The sequence below is a fragment of the Sinocyclocheilus grahami genome, unplaced genomic scaffold, assembly GCF_001515645.1.
Source record: "Sinocyclocheilus grahami isolate Dianchi unplaced genomic scaffold, SAMN03320097.WGS_v1.1 scaffold88.1, whole genome shotgun sequence".
Taxonomy (NCBI): domain Eukaryota; kingdom Metazoa; phylum Chordata; class Actinopteri; order Cypriniformes; family Cyprinidae; genus Sinocyclocheilus; species Sinocyclocheilus grahami.
In genome coordinates this window covers 628,350-634,349 of record NW_015505267.1, presented here as the reverse complement: position 1 = coordinate 634,349, position 6,000 = coordinate 628,350, and the positions used below count along the sequence as shown (strand labels likewise).

General features: G+C 37.8%; 1 protein-coding gene and 1 long non-coding RNA gene across 2 annotated transcripts in view; one reads left to right on the top strand and one right to left on the bottom strand.

The window, feature by feature from the left end:
- LOC107587021 (uncharacterized) overlaps positions 1-2,271 on the bottom strand; it is a 14,819-nt gene extending 12,548 nt beyond the window's left edge. The window contains exon 1 of the long non-coding RNA XR_001609425.1: positions 1,687-2,271. This is a non-coding gene — a long non-coding RNA (uncharacterized lncRNA). The remainder of the gene's footprint in view (positions 1-1,686) is intronic.
- Positions 1-6,000, top strand: part of tbxas1 (thromboxane A synthase 1 (platelet)) — a 59,796-nt gene that overhangs the window by 51,221 nt on the left and 2,575 nt on the right. The window lies entirely within an intron of this gene.

Genomic DNA, 6,000 nt, shown 5'->3' with positions numbered 1-6,000 from the left:
TATATATATATATATATATATATATATATATATATATATATATATATATATATATATATAATTATATACACAAACACACACGCACACGTATATTAAATCTAGATGAATAGATTAATAAGTCAACCTTACTAATCGAGTAGTCAGTTGTTGGACACCTGGTTAACCATCGTGACCTGTCCGCAACATCATTCTCAATGATAAATTACAAATATATCCCCAAATATAATTTTTAGGGAAAAAAATTCAATTAAAAAAAAAAACAGTTTGTTGTTAGAAGACTAGTCAACCATCATGACCTGTCCTCAACATCACCCTCAATAACCATGACGGTACAATCTGTACTCTGACAAACGTGGAATAATTTAATAGACTGCAATACTTGCATAATAAGTGAAGGTAGGTATTCCTGTCTGGCAGAGGCAAAGGTGACCGAAAGCATGTGGATTTGCATCCAGCATAATGAGCATTTTAGCTGCACTCACTGGCAGAATCATGATGGCAAAAAACCCTCATAATTGCTTTTGCGGCAGGGAGCCTCATGACCTGTCATTTGATTGTCCATTACGACTGTATTTTCCTGCACATTGAGTCAAATTGAATAAAAGGTGTCCGGGTCTGTGGTGGTGGTGGTGGTGGGGGGGATGGGAGTTAAATCCCGAAGGCCGCGCTGAGCAGTAAGAGCTCTATCACAGACACACACGGCAGGGCCATGTGAAGAACATAATGAGCATCAGGCATATGGATGAGATGCACTGTGGGTTCCGAATGGGCAGCGTTGAAGGGGAGCGTAGTGGGGCCGGGGGCTGGGATGCAGCCTTGATGGAGCCCAATCACTGTGGATGAAACTGAGATGCACCACTACCCAGCATTCCCTTCTATAGATTGGATATTTTCAGTCTGAATTCTCCCGACTCTTCTCTAAACATTGGGCTGGAACAGTTCAAACCATTTGAACTAATGCATTATTAAAGGAAGTGTACATGAAAACCTCATTCTTTAAAGTGAATCAATCCGATGCAAGAGTCACAGACCACAATGCCAGTTTTATTGCAAAAATGTGTTTCATTTGGGATTTGGTTTTGTGTAGATTCAAGTCCATCTGCTGTGGCTTTATTATTGTTTGTTTCTCCTACTGCATCTTTCCCAATAAGACTCATGGCTGTATTAGATCAAAAGGGAGCTTCTACTATATACTGAGCAAAGGGTCTGAATACTTAGGACCATGTGATATTTCAGTTTTTCTTTTTTAATACATCTGCAAAAATGTCAACAATTCTGTGTTTTTCTGTCAATATGGGGTGCTGTGTGTACATTAATGAGGAAAAAAATTAACTTAAATGATTTTAGCAAATGGCTGCAATATAACAAAGAGTGAAAAATTTAAGGGGGTCTGAATACTTTCCGTACCCACTGTATATATATATAAAAATTTGTAAAATGTATGACCGTCATTATTTTTTGCTCAGAATAAAATTAGACAGCAGGACACATTTAGAAGTACAGAAAAAAAACTAAAGCTGTATTAAACTTTTATTGTTTTTAAATTAATTTATATTTAATAATGCTGACACAACCTTTTTTTTGGGTGAGCATGAAACTGCATATTTAGGGTTATTTGTTGTGAACCTCACAATTGAAATTCTAAGACCAGTACTATCTGGTGTGTGATAGCAAAGAAGGCTTTACCTTTGGGATACGCGGAGATGTTCTCAAGGATGAACTAGATCCTTCAGTCTCCACATTCTGGTTAAATAGCCTCCTCAAAATTTGGTGCCGGTGGTTTTTCAGAAGAGCACATACAGTATAAATCACATTCAGGTCTGACTCCATTCTAATATGAAGCACTCACTTCTCATGATCCATTCAGTTCCCAAAATATAAAGTCTATTGTGAATCTTCGGTTTCATTCAGAAATACGTCAACATGTCAGCCGAAATTGTCTAATTTTCAGACTTTTCCATTCCTGCAGAGGCCTTTTGACTGAAGCTGGGACAAATACTCCTCTGTCAACTATTCAGACCATGACAAAGTATTGATTTTCTGCTCAGGTGATTTTAATTAGGCATTTTTAATTAGTTTGCCCATTGTTTGTCTTTCATTCTGCAGTTCAGGCATTGGCCAGGACTGTATCATTCATACAGCTGGCCCACAGTCTTCTGACATAGGCTGTCTCCAGTTGATAAGAGCACAATCAATGTCTGTGACACTCCCTGCAATTAGTTTCCCTAATTAACCATTTGGCCAAGGAAATAGTCACTGCAGGGGGCTGATTTCCGGGCTTGAAAGAAACCAGAGGTGTTAATTCATGAGTTTCACCATTTACAATTCTAAACTGCCAAAAACTTGTTAATTTTGTTGAATGGAAAAGCAGTTTATTTTTGTTATAAATGTATATATTGCCCTGAAATGAATGAACATCTTTCAGGAAGCCAGACAATTAAAAGCCATTACTTAGACTCTGAATGAAGATTATGATATGGTATATTTTAAACCCTAAGGTGACCATACGTGCCATTTTCCCAGGACGCGTCCTGGCCAGGATTTCTATATTGCCTAAAATGCAGACCGATGTATGACATCAAAATACCTCGAGATCATTTTGAAAGCATAAGGAACCGTCTGTATGGTATTTTGATGTCATACATCGGTCTGCATTTTAGGCAATATAGAAATCCTGGCCAGGACGCGTCCTGGGAAAATGGCACGTATGGTCACCCTATTAAGCCCTCACAAATTGGCTACTGTTCTTTTTTGGTTTTGAATGTACTGTTGAGATTCATTAATATGATGCACAAATATCTGTGGTAACTCTGTCTTTAGCATCTCCTGTCTGAACATGCTAGCCTCCATCACTATCAATAACAATAAATAGCTCTTTCTGTGGAAACCTTAAGGGATGGGTGAGATAAGGAGCCACATTAGCCGTTCCCAACTCGTACACACCATTCGACCTGCATTTTCCCATAGAACTGGAGGGCTACATTTACAAAGGGCCTAAAATGGGAAAGAGAGTATATACAGTAATGTAAATAAGTGGCTTTCAACTTGTGGATTTGAAAAGGCCACACACAGCAAGGATAAAAAAATTTTTTTTAAATATCTATAGAATTTCCATTTTGAAATATATGCAGGATATAACTATAAGGAGTTATGATATAAGGAGATATACTTTATCTCTTAAGTTAAGTAAGTCTCTTATGCTCACCAAGGCTGCAATTACTTTTAAAAAAATTTAGAAATATTATTACGATTTAAAATTAAAATTTTTCATTTTAAAATATTTTTAAAATGTATTTTATTCTTGTGTTGGTGAAGCTAAAATTCCAGCAGCCATTTCTTCACTCTTCAGTGCCACATGATCCTCCAGAAATCATTCTAATATGCTGATTTGATGCGCAAGAAACATTTAATATTAACAATGTTAAAGTGCCCCTATTATGGGTTATGAAAGGGTCATATTTGGGTTTTGGGAGTCCCCAACAACAGGTTGACATGCATGCAAAGTCAAAAAACATTTTCATTGTCTTATGATATGCATTTATTTTTAACTTACTTGCTCAACAATTCCCAAACTATTCGTTTAACAATTCATTTTGCCAAACCCCTCCTTTGCGTGACGCTAATCTGCAGTGATTGGTCTCATTTTCATTTCATCATGCCTGTAATGCCTGATAAAGCAGCGTTTGTGAGCACAGTGCTGCTTTGTTTACAAACAGCTCTTTTACAGCTCCAAAAGCCGCACCTAGTGGCAAAGAATGAATTTGCATTTTCATTCAGACCAATGCGAAAAGACCAACAAGTGGGCGGGCAATATGCTAATGTTTCATTTTGACGTCAACATGAAACGGCTTGGGATTCGTTTTAAAAACGACTCGTTTCAATGATTCAGAGTCGACTCTTTCTTTTGAGAGACAATAACTTTATACACGGTGCACTTTCAGATTTAAAACTGGGCAGGATGTTTTCATTCACTTAGAGCTGTTACACACTGCATGAAAGGTCATTTTCAAAAATCCATAATAGGGGCACTTTAAAAACAGTTGTGCTGCACATTTTCATGCTGGGTTGCCATTGGACATCCAAAGTAAAATCTGCATCCTGAAGCAAAACCAGTTGATGACCACTGATGTAATGTCAGCTATATGTTCATCCAGTTACGCAAAAAATTCCCATCACATACGCATACACACATATCATAGGCAGCCATCCGTAAACAGGAGGTTAAATGTCTAAAATTCAAGAACTGATTGATTGCCTGTCTCTTCTATGACGTGAATGAAGGCAGAAGCATAAATAAGGAAGACGGGCAGACGTGAAGAGGCAGGCTGCTTGTGCTCCAAGGCCTGCGAACACTTCACACACACTCACGCAAGAGAAATGAATCTCATTTGCTGAAAAGAGGCTGATATTAATACCAAGGGGCACAGAAATATGCAGGGAAATGAGTTGTTTTAGCAGGGTGCTCCTTTGAACACGGCAAGGCTTTTTTTGTCTCTCTTGAAATGAATTTGACGGAAACGTTTGAGTATTTTTAGGTCAAAGCATTTCCGCAGAGACCGCGTTTCTTGTTTTGTTAATTCCAACGGTACAGTCCTTTGGATTTTAATGATATGTTCTGTTACTTTTTAAGTGATTTTTTATATATAGGCTACTTAATGAGAATATATTAGGTTACTTGCATAGCGGAACGTGTTTGTTGTTGCCATATGAGAACAAGCAAATATGCAATTAAATTCAGAGCGTGTCTGTTGTGAATTTAGAAACACGGTAACATCTGAAGCACATCTTGAACTCTAAAGAGGGCCAATAATCAACATGTCTGAGGACGAGGGGACTGTAAACATATTTAGACTGAAAGGATTGAAGTTGCTTTTTGCCATATTTTAGTCCCAGAATCCCTTGTTTCTTCACCAGTGATCTCATTACAGTAGCTTAGCTAAGTGTCGGTCCACAAACAAACAAAAAATATTCCCACCATTTTCTCACAAGATGAAAGCAGGCTGATTTTACCCTGTCTGACATATTCTTTCATTTGTACTGGGTTCATCTGAGCTCTTCTTTGACAACTTCAGAACAAAATTGCCTGCAGTCTCTGATCAGTTGTTAATAAAGCAGCATTCAGGCTCATACAGGAAGGTATTGCACATGCATTATAGCATCATTGTGCACAATTTGTCATTGACATCAATCTTTGCACTGTGCTTTTGTTTGTTTGTTTGATGAAAGCATAAAAAAAGAATGAAAAAAGAGACTCAACCGAGACGTGAAAAATTGGCTAGCATGTCTACAGGGCCATCTGACCTTGCTTTGTGATTTTAGAGGCATCAGTGTGCATACAGCGGAGTTAAATTTAGTCATACTTGAGGCTGCAAGTCAGAATAAACAGAGGGTCTGCAGCGATACGGTGAATAGTTCACATTCTCTCAAAGAAATGATTGAAATAACAGAGCTGTGCCAAGAGAATCAAAAAAGCCTATTTCATACTGAAACAAATGGCATAGAAAGGTAAATATTGATCGCATTGTAGTTTTGGGCAGAGATGGAGTGAAATATGTTAGATATGCAGTACTGGTATTCTTACAATAATTCTCCATGGTCACCATAGTTAAGTCAATTGTCAGTAGTGCTTGTGAAGGCAAACATTATTGTTGTTTCTATTTATCATAACGGCTGCACCTTTACACATTCATTGGTAAAAAAACAAGAAAGAAAGAGGGTGAGTGCTTTTTAAAAGTTGAACTTGAATGTGTGAGATGTGACGGAACGGTCAAAGACTTGTCTTGCACATGTCTAAATAGAGAAACTATTAAAAGCAGCATATTTGAACACAAAAACACATTTACAGTCTTAAATCTAAGAAAACCTCTCAGTCCATGGTGAGTCTGTTGTTAAAGAACATCACATACCACACCATCCAAACCAGCTCGTCTGCTGCAGCGAGACAAAGTGCTGCTCCTCACAGTGTTTCATCACTGCCATATCACTCTACACTGGAACCAC